The sequence below is a fragment of the Dermochelys coriacea genome, chromosome 1, assembly GCF_009764565.3.
Source record: "Dermochelys coriacea isolate rDerCor1 chromosome 1, rDerCor1.pri.v4, whole genome shotgun sequence".
Classification (NCBI taxonomy): Eukaryota; Metazoa; Chordata; order Testudines; family Dermochelyidae; genus Dermochelys; species Dermochelys coriacea.
In genome coordinates this window covers 199,572,564-199,597,596 of record NC_050068.2, presented here as the reverse complement: position 1 = coordinate 199,597,596, position 25,033 = coordinate 199,572,564, and the positions used below count along the sequence as shown (strand labels likewise).

The window sequence follows — 25,033 nt, the reverse complement described above, 5'->3', positions numbered from 1 at the left end:
ACTTTCCTTGAACTTTGCTTTCCCCTGCCCTGAAGTGCAGGAATACCAAGATGAGAGCAGCCCTGACAGTTAAGAAGCGAGTGGCAATAGCCCTGTGGAAGCTTGTAACGCCTGACTGCTACTGGTCAGTCAGGAATCAATTTGGAGTGGGCAAATCTACTGTGGGGACTGCTGTGATTCAAGTAACCAATGCAATCACTGATGTTCTATCAAGGGTAGTGACTCTGAGAAATGTGCAGGTCATACTGGATGGCTTTGCTGCAATGGGGTTCCCTAACTGTGGTGGGGCAATAGGGATGTGTTTTCTGTCCATCTTAAAAAAGAAAAGGAGTACTTGTGGCACCTTAGAGACTAACAAATTTATTTGAGCATAAGCTTTCGTGAGCTACAGATCACTTCATCGGATGCATTGGTTGCATCCGATGAAGTGAGCTGTAGCTCACGAAAGCTTATGCTCAAAGTTGTTAGTCTCTAAGGTGCTACAAGTACTCCTTTTTTCTTTTTTTGCAAATACCGACTAACACGGCTGCTACTCTGAAACATCCTTATCTTGGCACCAGACCACCTAGCCAACCAGTACATAAACCACAAGGGGTACTTCTCAATGGTGCTGCAAGCACTGGTGGATCAAAAGGGATGTTTCATTGAAGTCAACATGAGATGGCCAGGAAAGGTGAATGATGCTCTCATCTTTAGGAACTCTGGGCTGTTCGAACAGTTGCAAGAAGGGACTTACTTCCCAGACCAGAAAATTACTGTTGCGGATGTTGAAATGCTAATAGTTATCCTTGGGGACCCAGGCTACCCCTTGCTCCCCTGGTGCATGAAGCTGTACACAGGCAGCCTGAACACTAGTAAGGAGCAGTTCAACTATAGGCTGAGCAAGTGCAGAATGATGGTAGAAAGTGCATTTGGACGTTTAAAAGCTCACTGGTGCTGTTTGCTGACTAGGTTAGACCTCAGCGCAACTAACATTCCCATTGTTATTGCTGCTTGCTGTGTGCTCCATAATATCTGAGAGAGTAAGGGGGAGACGTTTATGGTGGGGTGGGAGGTTGAGGAAATCACCTGGCGGCTCATTTTGAGCAGCCAGACACCAGGGCAATTAGAAGAGCACAGCTAGGTGCCCTACACATCAGAGAGGCTTTGAAAACCAGTTTCATGACTGGCCAGGCTACGTGTGTGTTTCTCCTTGCTGCAAACCCCCCCCCCCCTTGTTGATTTTTAATTCCCTGTAAGCCAACCACCCTCCCTCTTTGATCACAGCTGGCAAAGGAAATAAAGTAACTATTGTTTTGAAACCATGCATGCATTCTTTCTTTATTAATTTAAAAAAAAAAAGTGAACTGACAAGGTGGTGCGGGAGAAGGGAAGGACAAGGCACGTTGCTTATTGTAGCCATACTACAAATCAAAACTGTTTGAATGATAGCCTTCTGTTGCTTGGGCCATTTCTAGAGTGGAGTGGCTGGATGCCCGGAGCCTCCCCACTGCGTTCTTGGGCGTCTGGGTGAGGAGGATATGGAACTTGGGGAGGAGGGCAGGCGGTTATACAATGGATGCAGTGGGGGTCTGTGCTCTTGTTGGCTTTCCTGCAGCTCTAACAGATGTTTCATCATGTCCGTTTGCTCCCCTATTAGCCTCAACATCGCCTCTGCTCTTCATGCTCACTTAATGCTTTCCTGGCCTCTGCCACTGAATGCCTCCATGCATTAAGCTGTGCCCTATCAGTGTGGGAGGACTGCATGAGCTCGGAAAACATGTCAGCGCAAGTGTGGGTTTTTTCACCTTCTAATCTGCGATAACCTCAGGGACAGAGATGATAGGGGGTGTATAGAAACATTTGCACCTGGGGGGAGATAAAAAGGGAGAGTAAAATTAAGATGGTACATTTCTGAGAACAAAAGGGAGACTCTTTCACAGTGAATCAAGCAATTCACAACAGACAGCACAAGTGCTTTAGATACAAGGTCACATTTTGCCTTTTATATTGAGCGCCTGCTGGTATGGTGACACATCACAAATGGCTGGGTAACAGAATTTTTGGTTTCCAGGCAGCCATAGTAAGCCTTTTGGTACATGGGGTTGGCTTCGTACGCCTTCATAACATGTGAGAATGGTTTCAAACTGCAGCGCCATCCTTTCCCATAGCAAGCTATTCTCCGGGATGATTCCTTCACCTCCCCCCATGGCTATTCTCCAAGATGATCCCTTTGTGCTTGGATAAAAACAACCCACCATGAAAGGGGAATTTTTGTAAGGGAATAGTAAAAGGACCCCGATTTCAGCCAGGTGACCATGAATGATATCACTCTCCTAAGGCTAACACAGAAAAATAAAGACTGAATGTTGCTTGAATGAGACCAAAACCCAGGACTGTTTGCTGCCATGCTTTGTGCTGCAGTGATTCTAGACTACTTTCTGACTGGCTTGGCATGGTAAAGTGTCCTACTGTGGAGGATGAAATAAGGCAGCCCTCCCCAGAAACCTCCTGCAAAGGCTTTCAGAGTACCTCTACAAGAACTTCATAGAGATATCCCTGGAGGATTCCTGTTCCATCCCCAGACTCGTTAACAGACTTTTCTAGTAGCTGCATTGGCCGCAAATGCATCCCAAGTCTTCAGGGCAAATCAAACTTTAAACACTATTGCTTTTAAACCCTGTACTGTAGTTACAAATGTGCACTCAACAGAACTGCCTTCTCTAGCTTCAGGGTCGGGGATCCCGCCTTGGGAGGGTATCGGCTCCAGGGTGATGAAAAGGTCCTGGCTGCCGGGGAGAACAGATTCACCACTTGCCTGCTGTGCATTCTCCTCCTCCTCTTCCTCATCCACAAAATCCTTCTCCCTGTTGCATGAGACTCCCCCCTTGCAGGTATCCACGGACAGTGGTGGAGTAGTAGTAGGGTCCCGCCCTAGAATGCCATGCAGCTGATCATAGAAGTGGCATATATGGGGTTCTGACCCAGAGTGACTGTTTGCCTCCTTTGTTTTTTGGTAGGCTTGCCTGAGCTCCTTAACTTTCACATGGCACTGCTGTGTGGCCCTGTTGTAGCCTCTCTCCACCATACCCTGTGCGATTTTAGCATATATATTAGCATTTCTTCTTTTTGATGGGAGTTCAGCCTGCACATATTCTTCTCCCCATACAGCAATCAGATCCAATGTCTCCCATTTGGTCCATGCTGGAGCTCGTTTGTGATTCTGGGGGGACTGCATAGTCACCTGTACTGCTGAGCTCGCCACGCTGACCAAACAGGAAATGAAATTCTAAATTTCCTGGGGCTTTTCCTGTGTACCTGGCTAGTGCTAGTTCAAAGTGCTGTCCAGAGCGGTCACGCTGGAGCACTCTGGGATAGCTCGCGGAGGCGAGTACTGTCAAATTGTGTCTGCACTATCCCAAATTTGACCTAGCAAGGTTGATTTTTGCGCTACTCCCCTCGCTGGAGAGGAGTAGAGAAGTCGATTTCAAGAGCCCTTTAGGTCAACAGAACAGGGTTGTGTAGACGCATTCATTTTAAAATTGACCTAAAGTGGCTAAATTCAACCTAACCCTGTAGTGTAGACCAGGGCTGAGTTGAAAGAAAAAGGCTATAGGGATAGGTTTCAGAGTAGCAGCCGTGTTAGTCTGTATTCGCAAAAAGAAAATGAGGACTTGTGGCACCTTAGAGACTAACAAATTTATTTGAGCATAAGCTTTCGTGAGCTACAGCTCACTTCATCGGATGCATGATATAGGGATAGGTGAAGGTGTGGTGAACTGACGTCTAGCTAGATGGCACTAGAGCACATGTCTATGTGTTTGTCAGAGCCGGATGTGTGGGAGGCGGGGGAGGGAATACAAAACTTAGTTTGGTTAGAGGCTTCTATTTAGGCACCTAGCCTTTAAGAACTGGTTTCAATTGTTATAAATAAAGGTCCAAACTGAAAAAAAACCCAGCCTTAAAATAGTGTTTCTGTGAGGTTGATAATGTGCAATAGTAATTTGGAGAGTACCTTTCCAAAATCATCTGAATTAAATGCACAAGGTTGGCTGCATAGGACAGTGTAATAATTTGCAAGTTACAGAAATTGTGTTTGGACTGTTAATTTGAAAACTATGTTTTTAAAAGAACATAAGTGGCTTACACACCCACAGAAGTTGTTGTTGTTCATTTAGTATTTGTATTACCGTAGCACCTAGGAGCCCCCATTATGGACCAGTACCCCATTGTGCTAGGTGCTGTACAAACACTGAGCAAAAAGAAGGTCCCTGCCCATCAAAGATCTCTCCCTCTTACAGGGAAGAGTGCTGCCTCCTCTGTCATCAACACCACTTTCCATAGCACCCATTCATATTCTGACTTAGCACCACCCTGGTTTAGGGTTGCCAGTTGTCCAGTTTTCAACTAGAAAACTCGATTGAAAAGGGACCCTGGCGGCTCCAGTCAGCACTGCTTACTGGGTCATTAAAACTCCGGCTGGTGGTGCAGCAGGGCTGGCAGGCTCCCTGCCTGGCTCTGCACGACTCCCGGGAAGCAGCCAGGAAGGCTCCATGCATTGCCCCAACCCTGAGTGCCAGCTCTGCAGCTCCCATTGGTTGGGAACCACAGCCAAAGGGAGCGGCGGGGGCAGTGCCAGCTAGTGGGGGCAGCTCACGGAGCCCCCTGGCCGTGCCTCCACCTAGGAGCCAGAGGGACATGTCGCCGCTTTCCCGGACCCACCTGAGGTCAGCACTGTCCAGAACCCTCACCCCCTCCTGCACCCCAACCCCCTGCACCCCGAACCCCTCATTTCTGGCCCCATCCTGGAGCTCAAACCACCAGCCCAGAGCCCTCACCCCCTCCTGCACCCCAACCCTCATCCCCAGTCCCACCCCAGAGTCTGCACCCCCAATTGGAGCCCTCACCCTCTACCACACCCCTGCCCCAGCCCAGTGAAAATGAGCCAGGGTAGGGGAGATTGAGGGACTGAAGGAGGGGGGATGGAGGGAGCAGGGGGCAGGGCCTCGGAGAAGGGTGGAACATGGGCAGGGCAAGGGTATTCGGTTTTCTGCAATTAGAAAGTTGGCAACCCTACCCTGTTTAGGTGGTAAAGTCTGACACAAGCACCCTTCAAGGACACAAGCATAGACCAAGTGTAATGGTCAGTCCCTGGTTGGGTCATTGGCAGCAGATCATGAGCCTGGGCCCTACTGCCTGAGCTAAAAGATCCAGTTCTGGTAACCCAGGCTGTAGCAGACTCATCTACCTCTGTATTAGAGCAGAATTTCCATTATTTTGACTTTTTTATCCCCATTTTCCTATAGATAATTCCACATCCACTCCCTATATATGTGGCCCAGCCAGCACTGTCGTGCCACACTATATGGGCCTGGGTTACACATTCCCCCACCTGGGAAAGATGTACTCCATCTGTCCTCTTCTCCCTGTGTCCGTCTCTCCTCCTCTATCTTTGTGTATTTCTCCATTACTTCTTCAGAGATGTTTTCACCATGTTGTGCAGAGGCGTGGACTTCAAGTTGTCCAGGGTTGCAAAAATCCAGCTCAGACAGTTACCGTTTTCTAAACAATCTTATGTATTGGAGAGAGGCATACTGAATTAGTTCAACCCAAAAGGTCTACTGCTACTTCCCAAGGACTGTGGTGAGATCATGACTAGTAAACAAGAGGAGAAGGGTATTGGAAATGAATGGACCAAAATTGCTTTTTTAAAATGACAATAATAAGCAAAAACTAATGGACACATGAAATTAAAATTGGATGAGCTCTGTTCAAAATCTAGGCTCCTGCTGAACTGGGGAGAGGGATGGCATTTTAAAGATCCTCCTCTTGTGACTTAGGAAAGTGTAAATCAATAGGCAACAGCTAATCTCTTGGCACTTTTAAGCTCTCCCTTTCTTTCAAATACCAGGTCACTGACAGACTCTATTCCTGTAAGCGGCAGGCTGAAAGTGACACCTGACACCCTCCTAAAGATGTGATTTGAGAGCTGAGGCAAAGGGGAGTTGAGTTAAACAGCTGGACGGGCACAAACAGCATAGATCCAGTGGGTGCCTACCAAGCTCCAAGGGTAACAAGGCTCTTGTAGGGCCATCACATGTTGCATCCTCATCCCGTTTAACAGGGGTGGTTGCAGTCTCTACTGGAAAAAAATTCAAGCATGGCAAGCCCTGGTTTCATTGGAGTCTGTGTAATACATTCCACTCGTAAAGCGACTTGGCATTTCTCTGTATTCAACCTGCTGCTGCTGGGTTTCTGTTATGCAGAAACCCATAGCTGCTAGCACCGTGTTGGTTGATCCATGCCTACCGCATGCACTGTGGTGAACAGAAAGCGGTGGACTGAGCCGTTAGAAAGTGTGTGTATATAAAGCCTTGTCTTGTATCAGGAATAGTCCCATTTCAGCACTGGAGCTGACTCCTAAATATAGACAAGGGCAAGCCAAACGGGCAAACCTCAGTTAGCATAATTGTCAAACCCATGCATGCCCTTGTCTTCCCAGAGGGGTCAGCACAACTCCAGCGACACCAATTGTTGCCTGCTGATTGCTCATTATGGGTCTATTCTTGAGTATAGACAAGGTCTATGAGTGCCCTTTTACAGATTCACAGACGAGGACTGAACACTGTATGTGGTAGGGATACCCGTGAGGTCAGTTGTGCTGGTGATGCCTCCTTGACCACTTCAGAAACAGGTCTCTGGGTGGCAGATTCAACTGCAAGGCCAAGGTCCAAATGGAGGGTGGAGATGGAACGATCCTCTCAACTGTAGTGGCTGTCCCTAAAGGTCAGTGATGAGGCATGTGAGCACGGTGGTGTGGAGAAGCTAGCACTGATGTTGCCCATGCTGTACACAATCTGGGAAGAAACAGGGGACTTTAATCTTATTTAATGGCATTTATTCTTTACTTCCTTATGCCAGAACAATTCCGCTTACTTCAGTGGGTTACTCCTGATTTATGCTGTTGTAAGTGAGAGGAGAATCAGGTGCCCATATTTTATTTTGCTGGGTTTGGAGACTAAAGCCTTCTGTTTATCCATGTAACAGCTTCAAAACAGGCATCCGTATAAACTACCCCAACATTGCCCCTTTCCTATGAGACTCATCCCTGTGCTACAGTTTAATTCTTAACAAACCTCATTTATGGTTTGTGCGGAAAACTAAAAGCTGCCTTGGAAAGATTCTCTCTGCTTTTAGTGTGCAAAAGCAAGACACAAGTAGTAATTCTTCCACTATGCTGAGCACTGATGAGGCCTTAACTGAAGTACTGTGTCCAGTTCTAGGCAGCACACTTCCGGAAAGATGTTGACAAAAGGGAGAAAGTCCAGAGGAGAGCAAGAAAATTGAGTAAAGGTCTAGAAAACATGACCTCTGAGGAAAAATTGAAAAAATTGGGTTTGTTTAGAATGGAGAAGAAAAGGCTCGGGAGTGGGAGGCAAGATAATTGTCTTCAGGTGTGTAACAAGTTGATATAAAGCAGGGGTGGCCAAACGTACTGACCTCTGAGCGGCATACAGCAATCTTCAGAAGTTCAAGAGCCAGGGCATGCCTGCCGGAGCTCAGGGCTTCAGTCCTGTGGGAAACACCTGCTGGGGCTTGGGGTTTCAGCCCTGCAGGGTGGGGTGGGGTCTCAGGGCTTCAGCCCCATGGATGGTGCTTGCCCAGGCTCAGGGCTTCAGCCCTGCTCCTGCCCCTGCCCCATGATTTTTGCCAGGTTTGCTGGCTCCACTTGGTCACATAATGCTGCTAGCTTCCTCCCTGCATGGCAGCTGCTGGAGCCGGCAAGCTGGGAGCTGCAGCCATTATTCCTGGGGGGATTCTGCACGACTGCACATGTGCAGAATTTATATGCCCTGCAGATTTCTTTGCTTCCCTGCAGAAAAATGACTTTCTGATGGGGAAGCAAAGGGAAGGCACAAGAGTGGTCATGTGGGGTGGGAGACGGGCCTGGGGAAGACCTGGCTGGTGGCTCCTAACCTGTGCCGGGCGCAGCTACTAGTCCTGGCTGAGCTGGGGAGGACAGGACTTCCTCTTCTTCTGCACAGCATCCGGGGCTGTGTCAGACCCACCCCCAGATTTCTCCCCCAGCTGCAGGAAGCTCTGCAAACTCTCTCCCACCATCCCCGCTTCCTTCATCCATCGCTCCTCAGCTGCATGGGGAGGGATCCCTGTACAGGGAGCTGCACCCAAATCTGCCCAACCTCTGTTCATCCAGACCCCCTCATACCCAGATCCTCCTGCTGAGCCTCAGCCCCCACACTCAGAACCCCTTCTGATGAGCCCCACTCCCCCTGCACCTGGACCACCCCAACGAGCCCCCCACACCTGGATCCCCACCCCACCGAGCCCCAACCAGCTGCATCTGGATCCCCACCCTACTGAGTCCAACTCCCCTAGTATCTGGACCCCGCACTGAGCCCCCACACCCAGACCCCCATGCTGAGCTCTATTCCTCCCCACACACCCAGAACCCCCTGCTTAGCCCCAACCACCTTCATCTGGATCTCCCTGCAGAGTCCCATTACCATTGCACCCAGAACCCCGCAGCAAGCCCCTGTACATCCAGATCCCACACTGAGCCACCCGCACCCAAATTGCCCCACAAGGAACCCTCTCAATCCACAACTGGATCCCCCTACACTAAGCCCCTCCACACTTGGATCCTGCCTTGCTGAGCCTGCCTGCCCACACCTGGTACACCTGGCACTGAGGGGCAGGGCCCTAGGGTGTTTCTGGGGCAGGCCTAGTCCTTGCACTGTGTCATAGCTGAGTCCGTGTCCTGGGGAAAGCTGCACAGTGATCTCCCACCTCTGGGCAGCCAGTGGCCTGTGCTCTCCAGTGCCATGGTGGAGCCTCCCCATTTATTTGACAAATAAAATTTTCAGAATTTTAAAATATTGTGTGCAGAATTTTTAAAGTTTTGATGCAGAATCTCCTCAGGAGTAAGCCATGAGGAGAGGCAGCCGCAAACAGCCGGGAGCTGCAGGGAGAGCCGCTGCTTTTGCTGCTGCCTCTCCTCATGGAGCTAGAGCAGCGGCCCCTCCCTGCAGCTCCCAGCTGTTTGCGGCTGCCTCTCCACACAGAGCTTATACCTGGGAGCTGCAGGGAGGGGCTGCTGAGGGTAAGAGGGGTGTGAGTGTCTGGGGGGGGGCGGTGAACCTTTAAGTTGTGCCCCCACACTCTCAGCAGGTACCAGTCGTCTCTGGCAGAAGACCTTAGCGCCACCACAAGGCAGAAACCCTGGGGTTCCTCCCCACCCCATCTGGTAAGCAGAGAATAAGGGAGGTCTGGGGGGGGGGGCTCCGCAAGCTGCACTTTAACTGTAAAAGAGCCACATGCAGCTCACGAGCCACAGTTTGGCCGCCCCTGTTATAAAGGAGGAGAGTGATAAATTGTTCTCCTTAGACACTGAGGACAGGACAAGAAGTAATGGACTTAAATTGCAGCTTTAGGCTAGCCATTAGAAAAAACTTCCCCAACTGTCAGGGTAGTTAAATACTGGAATAAATTACTTAGGGATGCTGTGGAATCTCCATCATTTTTAAGGACAGGTAATACAAACACCTGTCAGGGAGTGTCTAGATAATACTTAATCCTGCCATGAGTGCAGGGGACTGGATTAGATGACCTGCCAAGGTCCCTTCCAGTCCTACATTTCTAGGGTTTCCCACGTAATCTGAGTTTGGAAATTGTGAATCTAAAGAGCTCTGCAGTGGCTCAGAACTCATTTAGTTTCATTATCTTCATTTTCCTAAACACCCTTCTGGGCTGTGATCAAATGCCAAGGCTTTTTCCTGCTGAAGCTCACTGCTGAACTCCGTACTGACATTTGTCAGGTTTAACTAGTTCCTTACCCCCATGTTTTTTCTGTCATTTCAACAAGCATTGGCCTGCATAGCATAGAATGAACAGATTCTTTGTGAGGATCAGCTAGCGTGTATCAAACTCATCAGTGTTACTGTCACCCAGAAGCCACCTTAGATGGAAGAGAACTCTTATTGAACAAAAGATCCTAGTTCCGCAGCACCAAGGTTAGTTGATCTATTTGGATCTTTTCTCCCCCTGCCTCTTCCTCTGAAGGAAAAGGAAAACCTATGGGTCAAATCCAGATTTGCTAGGAGTGCGCACAACCCCACTGAAATCAGTGGGTTTGCAAACTGTCCAGCAGAGATGTTAAAGATTGGGGTGGATAGGTAATCTTAAATTGCCTTTGCTCTTCTCCCCGTTTTGGGGCCAATCTGGATGCCCACACTGTCTGACAAACACACAGATGTTTTTGCTTCTAGCCTCATTCGCGCAGATTCACTCCCTGACATTCTCATTCACATGGCACTCACACTTTGGATATGTCTACACAGCGAAAGCTGTGCACAGACCAGCTTACCCCCCACTCACTTGAATCCCTCTAGCCCGAGGAACAAGAGCAGTGAACACAGCATGGTGCAGGCTCCAGAGTGGGCTGGCAAGCTGAGGACATACTCAGGCTCCATGCTGGGCTTGTATTACCAGCCCTGAAGCCCACACTGCTCTGTTTTCACTGCCATTGTTACCTATGCTAGCTGGATTCCAGTGAGAGCAGGCAGGCTAAATCATGCACAGCTTGTGCTGTTAGAGATTTCCTTTCACTCTCACCCCCAGCCATGCTTTGACACTCCTCACCATCTTTCTCTCCTCTGAATATGCACACTCACTTGCTCACGGACACTCCCAGTAAGCGCCCAGAGGCTGACACTGACTCACTCCCTTGGGGCAAACACTAGACACACAGCGGCCAATCGTTTTAGCAGTTTTCCTAGTTCCCCTTTGACTCAGTGGGAGATTGCGGGGCACTGGTGGGAGGGGAGGAGTGCAGAACTATTTCATCAGTGGCAATGGAACGCCTTTCATCCTGTTAGTTTTGTTACTGGAGAGATGAGTTCAGAGGAGTTTGGCGTGGGAGCTTGGGGTTGTTCTATAGAGACAGCGATTGCTTGCCTCAATTTGGATCCCAGGTGATGTTTGGGTTTGGAACCCCAACAAAGAACAGGATATTTGAATCAGAGATCTGGGTTTGGGCCTGTCCCTAGATAGTCTAGGACAACAGTTCTCCACCTTTTCCGTAGGGGGACCCCATGTTGTAACAGAAAAAGTTTTGTGGTCTCCCTCTGAGCTAGCCATAAAGAGAAAGAGCGGATGTGCCCCTCGCCCCGCTGGACCTGCTTGTGACCTCGAGACTGGGAGGTTGTTCTCTAAAATGATATTTACTTTTCTGAGCAAGATGAGCTAAGGGGAAAGACTCTCCTGCACAGAAGCCCATTTTCAGTTTGCCAAGGTGTGTCTGAGACAGATTTCATCCATTTGCTGTTTCCGCTGCTGAAAGGTTAGCCTTTTTCATCAGAGTGTGAAATCCTGGCCCCAAAGAAATTAATGGGAGTTCTGCCATTGAGTGCAAGACAGACAGGATTTCACCCATAATCTCTTATGTTGTTAAAGCGCATCTTATCTCAGAGTAACCCAAAGCACTTTAGACACTCTACCCACACAGGAATCATCTAACCTTCCAGGGAAATGCAGCCATCTCTGGGGTGAAGATTGATATTCACCAGAGACATTTGTCCAAGGACACCAGGCAAGTCCATATTCTTATAAAATTGCCACTGCATGACCTTATTTTTTAAGTTTTCTGTCCAGAAGAGCCATACCAAGTAAGCAACCCAGAACTCCTTTTACTTACCTCAGAAGGCCAAGGAGCTGAGTCAACCCTGGAATCAGATGCCTGGCTTTAAGGAGCCAATTATTGCTACTCATCTATGCAGACAATTATATGGCCCTCATCATGCTGTGGTACCTGAACACCTCACAATCATTAATGGATTTTGGACTCAACATCCGTGTGAAGTAATATCCCGATTATTTGCATGTGAGGCATGGGATGGCTTAAGTGACTTGCCCATGGTGACGCAGGAAGTCTGTGGTACACTTGCAAATTGGAGCCAGCTCTCCTGAGGCCCAGTCTAGCTCCCATCTACTAAAACATCCTTCTTACCCGAGTTCAAACTGGATGCTGAGACCATATTTCCATGCCTGTTGCTAGACACCACAACTCAAGGAAAATCTGGGAAACGAAGGAGTCAACCCATCATGTCACCTCTTCTTGCTTAGCCTTCAACTGTATGTTACAGGGAAGCCCAAGCTTCATGGCACTGAAGGCCACGCTGGCAACTTGCCAGGCCTCCCCACTAAATGATCTGTTGTAGGTGTCTGTAGTGCACTCATCAGCAGGGTGTCTGAGAGCCTAATTTAGCTTGAAAAAATCTATAGGATGTTTGAGTAAAAAACAAAAAACTAAACCGCACAGTTGTATTTGCTTATCCTTGTATCTTCCTCCCCCAGGAGTAGGACATGCTGGTTGGTTGAATCCTCCAGCAATAAGCATTGCAGTGAGATAGGTTTAACCCTCACTCTGAAGCGATAGGAAGAATTCTGCTGCAGGCTGCATGCTAGGATTCTATGGACCACATTTGGCCCTGAGGGCACTTCACAGCTCAGGCATCTTGGACCACTGACCAGGTATTAACAGACATCTGTTAAAAACCTGAAAAGCAGGACATCAGAGGGCAGTGGAGGAGAGCCCTCCAGGGATAACCTGTGGGGCATTCAGAAAAAGTTACATCTATCCAGTGAGCCAGTTCCCCTCCTGACTTTAAACAACAGACCCCATCGCCTCTGAAAAAGAGCTGTCTTTGCAAACAGGCACCAGGGTGAGGTTTGGCCAAGTGGAAAAACTGCCGTCTTGAGCAGGAGATGCCAAGTGCAAAGGGCAACGTTGGCTTGATGAGCAGGGCAGAGCTTGAGCACCAGCTTACATGAACCAAATTTCCATGTTCCTAGTGCAACAAGCAAAGTAGCTAATGTCTCTAATGTGGCGGTAATCCAGGGTAAGAAGCAAGCCAAAGCAAATCCAGGCAGTCCTCCAGCAGGATGGTTTACATTCAAAAGTTGAACTAAATCTTTAAGGGAGAACAAGAGACTAATCTGATGAACTGCTCTGCAAACATCGATAGAGCTCCAACTGATATTGAAGTCCCACCCAATTTATATTATATTCGCACCTAATGGCCATATTGAAGGATGAGGATCCCATTGCGGTAACATCATGTTGTCAATATTAACACCTAGCATTTACACAGCATTTCTCATCCTTGTATACTTTGCTATGTATATACAGGGCACATTTCACCCACCATTGAAATGCAGCCACCTCTGGGGGTGAAAGCTGGTAGGTGTTTAACAGCACAACAGTAGTTTAGGACAGGAAGTGAGGAAGGGTGGTGTATTTAACAAACAGGTAGGTGGAGTTCTGAGTTAGGCGGAATGCAATCAGCCTGCAGTGAGGGATGCCCCAGGGATGCATAGGCAGATAATAGCTAAGTTTGAATATGGTTACAACCCTGGGGCAAACATCTCTACTATTGGAAATAGTGCCAAGGACAAGAACTTAGTTTTCTATCTCCTCTAAAAGATGGCACCTCCACCAACATTGAACAGGAGGCTGCTGGTGTATTGGTTCAGGACGGCCAAGACAGAATAGCATCCTACATCATCATCAACACCATCTTCTACAACACTTACAGTATTGTATATATTCAACTGAATCCTCCCATCCAAGCTTTGGCCCAGTTCACTGATGCTTATTTGGGTAGATCTGATTGGATCCCCACTCCAGGTGGTTCCAGTAAAGCCCCTGTCAGTAGTTAGCTGCTCCTTTTTATAAGAAAAGGGAAAGATCACCTGTTTTGCCCCACTTTGGGTCACTGGTGGTTCACTCCTGTAAGAGAAACTATAGGTCTTTCAAGTCATAGTTTATCCATTGGGGCATCCTGCCCAAAGACATCACCCCAGAAAGAGGCTTCCCCAGCATTATCCATAGGGCTCAGAGAGAAGATGAGTTTTTCTTTTGGTGTGTTTAGGAGAGGTTGGTCGGAGAAATATATTAGTAGCCTTAGTCCAATGGAGAGGTAACTACATTCTAAAAATAAGGTTGAAACTTGATATTGCATTGCTAGCAGCCTCAGCAGGGAGATCAAGAGGTGAATCTGGTTGGAGAGCGAACTCCCATCTCGCCCCAGGAGTTCCTGTAGGTGATGGGAAAGAATCTGGGGGCAGGGAAGAGGGGAGAACAGTCTCCCCTCTTTTGCTAAAATCAGAAGAAAGCTTCCCTTTTTCTCCCTTGCTGATCTAAGCCATGCTCCCCATACAGTGCCCCCTCCTTCTTGGCAGGCTTGGGGAGAGCTGCCTTACCTGTTTCAAAAAGCAGGACATCAAATCTATTCAGGCAATTTAATTAGACTTCACTCAAACTACATAATAAGGAAGTGTCTATATCAATGAAAATCTACTCGACAGCCTATTTTTTGAACTAGGTACTCCCATTTCACAGGGGACATTAAACAGGGATATTTTTAAGTATCCAGACACAAGTCTGGTTATTTCCATGGATGGTGGTTTCCCATTACAGGCTGCTGTAGCATATGTAAATGATTGCCTGCTCTGCGGTGTTTTGCCAGGGCCAACATTGACGTGTTCAACTATGCAGCAATTGCCTTCTTTAATGTAGAGCTGGTATGGTGAGTAATGGAAAGAAAAACTGCAGAAGAGATCTTGTTTCTGCTTCCAGGCTGAGCAGGACAGGACAGGACAGGACAGTGTGTGTGTGTGTGAGAGAGAGAGAGAGAACAGAGTTGGATAAATTAGAGGGAGGGAGAGGGGACCACAGCAGGGATATACTGGGGAGGGAAAATACTGAGGGGGAGGAATGGGGTGAGATCTGATCAATGTGAGAAGAAAGGCCTAGTAGTGGGCAAAGAGGTCACAACAGTGAAGAGAAAGGAAGATGGGGTAGAAACTGGGACCAAGAGAGGAGAAAGGACAGGAAAAATCAGAGAAGAGGCTCATGCAAAGGACTAGGAGGCAGGTGAGCTTCTAGCTCTGCTACTGACACGCTGTGTGACATTGGGGGCAAGTCATTTCATCTCTCTGTGCTGCAGTTTCCCCCCTCTGTAAGATAGGGCTAATGTTACTTCACAAGTAGGTGGGAATGCCTCAAGATCCTTGGACGGTAGGTGCTGTATAAGGACAAAATATTATTGTGAATACAGTATTGGTTAGAGATGGGGTGATAGGCCGATTCAGAAAAAAGGCACTCACCTCTGTGAAATATGTCATACAAGGAGCTCTGCAGAACTTGGCAGCTCTGCTTTGGCGAGTGTTGGAAAGAGCAACAGTGGAGCTCCCCAGCCAAAGAACAGACATTCAGTGCAAGTCACTAAGGTCTACTGTGATGATGATTTATTATGGTAGGGCCTAGAGGCTCCATTCAAGGATCAGGGCCCCCATTGTTCTAGGCCAGGGGTGGGCAAATTTTTTGGCCCGAGGGCCACATGAGGTTGCAAAACTGTATGGAGGGCTGGGTAGGGAAGGCTGTGCTCCCCAAACAGGCTGGCCTCTGCCCCCAATCTGCCCCCTCCAACCCCCTGACTGCCCCCCTCAGAATCCCCCACCCCATCCAACTGCCCCCTGCTCCTTGTCTCCTGACCACCCCTTCCCAGGACCCCTCAGCCCCTGACCCCCCCCAGGACTCCACCCCCTATCCACCCCCCCCCACTCCCTGTCCCCTGACTACCCCCCCCAACCACTATCCACACCTCCACCCCGACAGGTCCCCGGGACTCCCATGCCTATCCAACTCCTCTGTTCCCTGACCGCCCCCCCCAGAACCTCTAGCCCCATCCAACCACCCGCTGTCCCCTGACTGCCCACTGAGACTCCCTGCCCCTTATCCAACCTCCACCCCCATTCCCCTTACCATGCTGGAGTCAGCCACACTGCTGCACTGCCCGGCAGGAGCTGCGGGCCAGAGTGCTGGCAGTGAGGTGATCTGAGGCTGTAGGGGAGGGGGGACAGCAGGGGAGGGATCAGGGGCTAGCCTCCCCAGCCGGGAGATGGCCAGGCAGGACAGTCCCGTGGGCTGGATGTGGCCCTCGGGCTGTAGTTTGCCCACCTCTGTTCCAGGCATGGTGCACACAAATTCTGTCTCTTGCTGTAGACAGCTTACTATAAGATAAAATGCAATAGGTGGATGCCACAAACAAACAATGTGAGTACAGGGGAATAGTGAAAAGGAGAGTTTTCCTAATTGGATTTTCACTTATAGTATGACAACATCCTAGTGAGTTTATAAGGAAACAGGTTTCAGAGTAGCAGCCGTGTTAGTCTGTATTCGCAAAAAGAAAAGGAGTACTTGTGGCACCTTAGAGACTAACAAATTTATTAGAGCATAAGCTTTCGTGAGCTACAGCTCACTTCATCGGATGCCATGGCTCACGAAAGCTTATGCTCTAATAAATTTGTTAGTCTCTAAGGTGCCACAAGTACTCCTTTTCTTTATAAGGAAACAGTGTCTCTGTATCACCTGTATGGAGATTACTAGCAACCCTGTGACACTGAGAAGAGAGATCATATCCGAGACCTCCATGTACTCTCTGCAAATTACTTTTGCAATGACAGGGGATTCCTGCTCTGGGGATTTGCCTGTTGTCTGGCTCATCTCCACCCCAGTGCAGGGCATGTATCAGAAATGGTGTTTCGTTGGTCAGCATTTTTTCGGTGGTACAGCCAGGATCTGAACCTGCACTATATGTTTTGCCAGTAATCTCACTTGACTTTTTAAACAAAGCACTGAGCAATAAGATCACTGCAGCAGAACAGCTGATTTGCAGTATAGTCCTGGGGAAGTGCTATTCACATGCACCTCAGAGAGCAGCGCCTTACAACATCGGAAATTCCCCATAGCAGCTGAAACAGGGCAAAAGAGAGAAGGCTGCAGTACCTGCTGGCCCCATCTTTTCTTATGTGGCTTATTCTCCTCACTGCCCATGCATGTAATCCACATTAATGCTAACGGGCGCTAACCCCTTAGTTTCTAAGCAACCCAGACTGACTCTCAGCTCCAAGGCTGAAGTTTCAGGGACATCAGACAGGAAAGCCTTTTTATAGCCCTGATCCAGAGCCCAGTGCAACCAATGACAGCCTTTCCATCAGTCCCTCTTTTGTGCAATGTGCAAGTTTGACAGGAGAAACAACGAACATGGAACCCCCGAGTGCCACTTTTCACAGCAGAACAGCACAGTAGGTAAAAAAAAGAGACAGTTACTGGAGGGGGGGAAAGGGGGGCAGAGAAGCTGCTGTCATCATCAGATTTATTTTATGTCAAAGAAATTCCTGAGTCTTGTAGCTCAAAGTTGTTACCATCCATTGGCTCTCCAGAGGCCCACATGAAAAAGATCTGCTGAGTGCCAGTCCAGTTCCTGGTGAACAGATGCCAACATCCTAGAACTCACCACAAGTGTCGTGTGCAGGTTTGGCAGAAGTTTCCAGGTTTGAACGGCCCACAAAGAGTGAACTATACAATTATCCCTACAGGTGGTCCCTTCAGCTATGTGCTGAGGCACATTGACAGGGGACAGTGTGGGAGAAAGAACTCCCGGTCCACCAGATCTATTTATATTACAATAGCACCCACTGGCCCCAGTTGAGAGGGGGGTTCATTGTGCTAGGTGCTGTATATAATAAGAGACACTAAGTAGATGGGACAGAAGATGATTGGGAGGGAAAACCAGAAGCCTAGAGAGGTGAAGTGACTTGCCTAAGGTCATACAACAGATCAGTGGCAGAGCTGTTTTGATCCCGTGCTTAGAACAGAAGATCCAGTACCAGTCTCCAGGGCTTAATACCACACCTTTCCCCTGCACTAAAAATAGTCTGAAAAATTATTTAAAAAAATGAAAATATACGTAGGAGAGAAAGCTAGGAGAACACTTTTCAAACAATTCGCACAGTGTATCTGCTCCATTGGTGTTTTTGGCCACCTCAGGATCAGAAGGGCAAGTTGCTGTTGTGAATGATTAGCAGCAAAGGGTGCTTCTTGTTCGCACTCCCATCAGCTGGTGCTGAAAACTGGTTAACTGTTAGTCTAGAAGAGCCAAAACCATTTCCAACATGGGTACAGAAAGTGTCAATGAGATCATGTCCCACGAGGTTTCAGTCATTCTTGCTGTGACACACCATCGACATTAGCAGGCAAGCTGAATTATTGATGCAAATTGTTTCCAGTGAATAGTATTTTGAATTATTATTATTAATAATAATTAATAATGTTGTCATGGTAGCACCAATGCCCCCCACTCATGGACCAGGATGCCTTTGTGCTAGGCGCTATACAGACACTGGACAAGATGGTCCCTGCCCCAAGGAACTTACAATCTAAGTATGAATTAAAAGGCCACAGATGGATACAGACAGACAGACATATGGGGGAACATACAAGGAGACGATGAGACAAAATCTAATCTATTTTTTTTTCTTATGCAGTCTCCATAATCATAACTCTGAGCCCATGTGCCCCCATAATGGGTGCCACATCCATTTAAGTAGATTATTGTTAATAACTGAAGATTTCATGAATCTTCAGTACCTGGTTGTACTTTACTTTTTTGGCATATTCTGCAACTGGAGAGGCTAGCCTTTGCATTGTGCTGCATGCCACAGATTTCAAGTTTTCACTTATCCTTCCCCCTGAAGTTTTCCTTGTGCTGTCATCTTTCTAAGGCAGCTAAGTAGGAGCTGCTCATACTTAGACAAACAGAACGACAGCAAGAACAAACACTAGCTGTCCACCGTTCACAAGATAATAGGGAAGATTTGTAAATGTCTTGTAACAAGGAGCCGGACTACAAAAATTGCCAGTCACACGCTGTCTTGCTGAGAAGGGGAGCTTCCAATTGGCAGTCAGAATATTGGTAGAACACACCCACCTGTAGGTCCAAGGACATCTTCAGAGATTAATTCCCCATTCATTTGTAACTACCAGTGACCAGGGGCCCAGCTTAATGATTGGGGCTACAGATTACTTCAATTTCTTCACCTGAAAACCTCATCCAAGTAAAATTTGGGGGCATGTAGTAAGCTATCAAATTCCTTTAACACAGGGTGGCCGGAATAGCAGAACCCAGAAGTCCTGGCTCCCAGGTGCTCTGCTTAACCACTAGAAAATCTGCTGCTTCCCAATGCAGCTGGCTTTCTTCTGCCACTCATTTTCCATCTTCCAAGGGGCTGGCATAGCAGAGGGCTGACTTTTCCATCCCAGCACAACATGGTGAACTCCGTCCTGCTCACTCTGACAGGCAATATGCCCATCAACTTCAGTGGGTATTTGTCTGAGCAAGGGGATGATCTAATGCCCATTGGCCTCAGTGGACATTAAATTGGGCCATACAATGTTATTATTGACTTCTACATACAAAGGTGACAGACATCCTATAAGAACACAGCAAAGCTGACCGATCATCTTGTTAGGTTCAGAGATGGCTGAGTATTGAGAGCAAGTCTCCAAATAAGAACCAGAATCTGAGCCATGTCTGGGCTGACTGGGGCTGTCAGAAGGAAGCCAGATCAAATGTGGCAGTTTCAGATTAATTTCACTTTAAGTTTGTGGTTTGTTCAAACCCCAAACTCAACAGGTACAAATGTGGAAGGATGGGCCAAGACAGATGGTCCAGGAATGCAAGCACCATGCTCTAGGAAGTGCAATAGTAAAGTTCTGTGACAGCGAGATCTGTCTTTCACTTTCAAAAAAGCTGAGAAAGGGGAATTCAGAAAGTCATTGGAAATCTGTCAACTTCATGAAAAAACTCGCACAGATAGACAGACATCATCTTCCTCTCCAATTGTTAAATTCAGTTACCTTCATGTAAATGATCTCTTGTTTTCTTCCATCTTGGCCCCAGCCTAAACGTCTCTCTCACAGAGACTTAACTCACCCCCTACAGCACCTCTCTCTTGCACTAGTTTCTGAGGACTGGAGTAACAACCCTAATTACCATTTGGGACTCTTATGATTCATCTATGATTTGTATGGCAGCAGTGCCCAAAGGCCCCCGTCTGGATCAGGGCTCCATATGTTAAATAGTTTACACATTTCATCTCAGTTGCCCAGTGTCACACAATAAGTCTCAGCAGATGTGGTTGCAGAGCCCACAAGCTCTGAAGCCCCACCCGCCTCCTCTGATCACTAAACCATGATGTCTCTGTGCTGATGCTCTAACGTACAAAGCTGGGAGTGAATCAATCAGGATGTGTTAATCATGCAAGTCCTTTCCCCACTCCCACTGCTGAGCCAATTCGATTGTATAAGCTCTTCTAGATAGGTCCTTGCCTTATATTTATATCTAGAGTGTGTCACTTAGGCAGAGGGGATGATTTGGGCCAGATCCTCAGCTACTGCAAAACAGCACGGCGCTACTGAAATTGATGGAGCCATGTTCATTTGCACCAACTGAGGATCTGGGCTTCGGTAGGTGGCATTTTGTTCTCTTTGAGTCAGCACCAAATAGAGCTGTGCAAAATATTCACAGCAATCCTCCAGACCATGCAAAACCCATTTGGTTTGGGATTTCATTAAAACGGAGCAGCTCACACCAGGCTCACAAACCATTTCTGTGGCCCTGAGCCCCAAACTCACTGAAGTGATACCCCCTCCTTCCCTGAAGAGCATTCCTGTGAAATGAAATGACTGCTTCTCATACAGGTGTAGCTGAATCCAAACCTCAGCATGGTGCTAAGGGGCATTGTTGTTCTCCTGGAGCTGACATGTTTTAAACATGGTGCAAATCCAAGACCATGGTCATCCATGCCTATTGACTATCCTATGACACTTTAACCCCAGTGTCCTGGTCTAATTCCAGTCTGGGTAATGCTGCCTACCTGAATTCCCCCACCTGTATCAAATGGATTCACAATGCACCTTCACTTCCTGGCCTGAAATACTGAGTGGAATTCTTGTGTGCTGCTAAACTGATGCTCCGTTCCACCCTAGAGGTGGCTGCTGCACTGCAGTGTTGGCTCCTGTGCCTTTTGATTTAGTTTACAGTTTGTAAAGGACGTTGGCATCACTAATGAAATAGATGATCATTGAAAGTATCCTAATGTGCTCAGCACAGTACAAGATGCAGATTTTTTTTATTAATGTAGCTCCTAGGAACCCCAGGGATGGGCCAAGACCCGACTGGGCTAAGTGCTGTACAAACACAGCCCCCAAAGGATTTATAATCTAGAAAGGAGCTATGGCCCAGATCCACAAAGGATTGTAGGTTAAGAGCATAGATACCTATGTTGATCTGGGTCTAGCTGACATTAATGGTCTATAGCCTATAGCCCGAGTGAGCCTACAGGAAGGATCCTAGGTCTAATGGTCAGTTGGAGTGGTCACCTTTACCCGATAGGAATGAAATGACTTTGACGCACCCACCCTCCCTGGAAAGGGAAGATTCATGGCTGCTCTTTAGAAGTTAGCAATGTAAACAGGGTGACCTGCTGCAGCAAGACTGGGGAGACAAACACATGCACAAATCCACAAGGGGAGGGAGCGGCAGACATAGAAGCACAAAGGGAGGGAGACAGAGAGACACGTACATAGAATGAGCAACAGGGCCTTTTCCAAGCTTCGGCAGATGGAGCTAATTTGGCACAGCTTGCAGAGCCACATTTGCCATCCGCCTGCACAGACTCCGGGGTTGTGGGCTAGATCATGCTCATTAGTTATTCTGCACCTCACAGAAAGCACACGGGGCGGGGGGGGGGGGAGGATTAGCACAGGAGCAGAGAGGATACAGAGAGAACAAAACAGGAGAGACAAGAGTGGTAGATTACACCAAAAGAAGTGTGTGCTCATCTGAGTACACCTACTGAAAAGCAGCCTCTTCTGGAGCTGGACATGTTAGGCATGCTTTTATTAGCCAGAGTGAACAATGACTTAGAGCAGGAGCTGAGGAAGAATCCATTTGGAACAGAGGCAATTTTAGGTTGGCAAGAAGATACCTTACCAGGAGGTTCAGACTTCAACTGGCAAATATCAGTGGTTAGTGGTTGATGGTTACAATACCAAGCCAGAATCCCACAAGGAATTGGGGGTGATTAATCAGGGATGAGAACCCAGAGGCTCAGACACAAGGATTTGCAGAGATCTTGCAGCAATGAGAATTCTGAGTGTCAGGCAGTGCAGTATGGGCCCAGATCCCAGTCAACCCAAGGCAATGGGGCTCCAGCAGTCCGACCCCAACAATGCCCCACTTAAGTCAGTGCAAGTGCTCCTGGTGAGGATGCACACCGCTGGCAGAAGGAGGGTAGGGGGGACGTGAAAAACTGCAGTAATTACTATGGTGGCTATATGTTGGTGTAACTTAAGTCAACTTAATTGCACAGACATTAGTCACAGTTAAGGCAAGAGATGTTGGGCCTCTGTGGCCAGTCATTTCTGCCAGCATGAAGTGAGTGTGGAATGGTTCCTGGTAAGAACAGAAGCATGGTACACTCACTCAGCACTCACTTTGCACTGGGACCAAATAACTGCCTAGAGAGTGAGGCCCATGGCAACATGGAAACTGAACCACTCATTAGTGAGGTCACTTTTCCCTCCACAGTATTCAGAGGAGCTTGGTTTCGATTGTCTCTCATTCCCATGACCAGTCTGAGAATTACAACTACTGTCCTTTTTAACTTCAAAGAGCAAGCCAGCGCTGACCTCCAATTTACCTCTGTGGCTCTGTGTAGAGTTATTAAGAGGGATTAGCTCAGAATTACCCCCAGCATTTTGCAGTGATACTATGATTATTATGTTCTGTAGCTCATAGTATAGTCTTGGGGGAGCCATGTGAAAAATTTCACATGAAACCCTAATTCTAGAAATAAAACAAGAGCCCTGCTCACCATTCTTATACACTTGCTTGCTTGACAAGTTTAGGAGCTAACTAACCACTTAGTCTTATTTGCTGTGGTGATTTGGCCAGGACCCCAGAGACCCCCCCCCCCCCAAGCTCAAGGAGACATCCCTGCGCAGGCTCTGATTGAGCTAGACTGCTAAAAATCAAGCGTAGTTTTGGTGTCATGAGGGGTTAGCCTCCTGAGCGTGTACCCATCCGAGATGCTCAGCCTGCACTTGTGCCACCGCAGCTACTCTCTATCAAGCTAGCGTGGGTGTGTCTTCTCAAGCTGGGAATTACACCCCCAACTCAAAGTGTAGGTATACTCTCAAAGGGAAGCACCGAGCCCCCCACTAAATCACCAACACCCTTTGCTGAAGCATCCTGGGCTTTCCTTGGAAGTCTCCCATCCAAGTACTGCACCCTGCCTGAGTCTGCTCAGCATAAGAGAGCTGATGGGAAGGCAGGTCGACATCCACTGTGGATTTTAGTCAAGCCCACATAACTAAACAGACTTTTATGAGACAAACCTCTTAGTTCTTATCAGTTACATGCAATTGGAAAAGTGTTGTACCCTGTTCTGACATCTGAAACCTCAATTGTGCATTTCCAGCTGTAGATGAGTTGGCTATCCTCATGTACCCTCTCATGGCTGGGTGCCCCTACATTGCCAGGCTCTTTATTCTCCCTCTTCTAGGCCATTTTACACAGACTCTACTATCTCATACATCCAATCACCACCTGTATTGGGGGCTGGGTTTATTCAGACAAAATAGACTCAGAAGTGAAACTCAAAGTCCCAAAAATCTGTCTCAGGGCCTGGCTCTTACCTCAGAGCCTGAATGAGCAAAAGGGTTTCTTCAGAGTCTTCTTATCAGTTCTTAGGGGGCAACCTGCTCTGGGGTTTGGCTTGCAGCTGCCCTGCTCAGCACTGACTCCTTTGCAGACTTCCCAGAATCAGCTCTTCTCCCTGAACTGCTTCAGCTCTCTTATAAGGAACCAGCTACTTGAAGGTTCCCTCCCTACACCAGGTGTCTCTGGTTGGCTCTTTTAGCAAGCCTACTCCAGGCTTCAAGTCACCTGCAGGCAGCTCCCTCACTCCCTCTGCTTTCTGACTCCATCAAATTGACCTTTCTTCGTTATCATAACTCTGGCAGATTGACTGTAATTGCAACAGACTTTTGAGTTAGATACAGTTTTAGCCTGATAGGAGTGGTAGGTACTACCGCAATACACCATCTCTTAGAGCCTTCCCTGAGGTCACTCATACTGCTATTCACACAAAGTGTTCATTATCATTATTGCCACTTCCTGTATGGCTCAGAGGAGGGATAATCTAACCACTTCACCACCACTGGAGCTGAGCAAATAAAGCTCAGGGCATGTCCCCACTACAGTGGCTAAAGCAGCATAGCTATGGTGCTGCAGCTGTGCCATAGTGTAGACGCTTCCTGAATCGATGGAAGGGGTTTTTCATCAATGTAGGTAATCCACCTCTCCAAGGGGTGGTAGATAGGCCAGTGGAAGAATTCTTCTGTTAACCTAGCTATGGCTACCGTGAGGGTTAGGTTGACCTAACTACTTCTCACAGGCCGTGAAATTTTTCCACAGTCCTGAGCAATGTAGCTAGGTCGATCTAATTTTATGTGTATACCAGGCCTCTATCAGAGTTATCTTAAACAAAGCAATGTGTGTTTACCTCAATGTACATATAAGTAGTAAACAGGGTCTTTGAGACAGCAAGAAGGAGACAAGAGAAATCTGCTTTTCAGCAAACACAAAGGAGAAGAAAGAGGATGGGGCACTTTCACCCCCAGACTCCACCTTTCTGCACTTACTGTTTGAATAAACTTGCTTTGAGGGCTAATCCTCAGAAGAATTCACTGCAAAGGGGAACTGGACTATAAAAGTGAGGGGCAAAAACACACCGGGGGATCGATCTCTCTCTCTCGTTCACCTAAGAAGACAAAGCAACTAGCCTTGGGACTTTGTGAGAGATCCTAACTTGAAAATTTGGTCAGCAGTGTTGCTGGGAACCTGTGCTAACGGATTTCACCTTGAACGAAGTCTAATTTGTTAAATTTTCATTATTTGTCTTTTTGTCTTCATTTCTCTTGTAACCATTTCTGACTGTAATGCCTTATACTTGTACTCACTTAAAATGTCTCTCTTTGTAGTTAAATAAACTTGAGTTATTCTTTAATCAAAACTTTCCAGCATTGTGTTTAAACTGAATCATTTGGCAACTCCAATTAGAGTAG

General features: G+C 47.7%; 1 long non-coding RNA gene across 1 annotated transcript; it reads right to left on the bottom strand.

Moving 5' to 3' along the window:
- Nucleotides 1-5,274: 5,274 nt before the first annotated feature.
- LOC122459463 lies at nucleotides 5,275-23,727 on the bottom strand. The gene is made up of 3 exons (XR_006280179.1): nucleotides 23,603-23,727; nucleotides 6,624-6,836; nucleotides 5,275-6,121 (listed from the first exon to the last, which is right to left on the bottom strand). It is a non-coding gene; the product is annotated as an uncharacterized LOC122459463 (long non-coding RNA).
- Between the last annotated feature and the right edge of the window lie 1,306 nt (nucleotides 23,728-25,033).